Genomic DNA, 736 nt, shown 5'->3' on the forward strand with positions numbered 1-736 from the left:
ATGTATTTCTTAGAATTTTTGGTAACAGAATTAAATATTTACGTGAAATCTTGTTTTAAATTTTCAATCCTTAGAAATAAAAGTTGAACATTTTATAAATTTTGAACTACAAAATAATTATTCAATTTTAAATTTGATAAATTTTGTCAAAATTTCAACTTCAAATGCTTATAAAAAATAATTGTGCCTATGTATTTTTAATATTTTTCAACTGCTATTGTATAACAATGTATCAGGAGCATTGTATTAATTTTTTACACTCTTTGGCCCAATAGATAAAACTCTATTGATATTTATAGAAAAAAAAACTAAAAAAATTGAAAACTGAAAATGTCCGTAAACAGCTCAAAAAGAGTCAAGTTATTTTCAAATTTTTATCGTATATAGAAAATGCTAATATAAACATTCAGTGAAATTTTCAAGTTTCTACAGTCACTCGTTTTTTAATTACAACAAAATAAGAAAATCGTTACGTAAGAAATCGAGTGAATATCAAATGTTGTAAAAATATGAATTTCAAACACTCATAAAAAGTTAATTTGAATTTCTTATAGACATTTTTTTTTTAGATAAAGGTAGATTATCCTATAAGGAATCTTGTATTACATTTCAAAATCTTAGTTCTAAAAAGAAAAATTTTTACGAATTATTAACTCAAAATAGTTTGCTAATTTTCGTGATTTTTACATATTTTGTCAATTTTTGAACTTTAAATGCTAATAAAATAAACTGTGAC

Source organism: Acyrthosiphon pisum, chromosome A1 (genome assembly GCF_005508785.2).
Source record: "Acyrthosiphon pisum isolate AL4f chromosome A1, pea_aphid_22Mar2018_4r6ur, whole genome shotgun sequence".
In the NCBI taxonomy this organism is placed as follows: Eukaryota; Metazoa; Arthropoda; class Insecta; order Hemiptera; family Aphididae; genus Acyrthosiphon; species Acyrthosiphon pisum.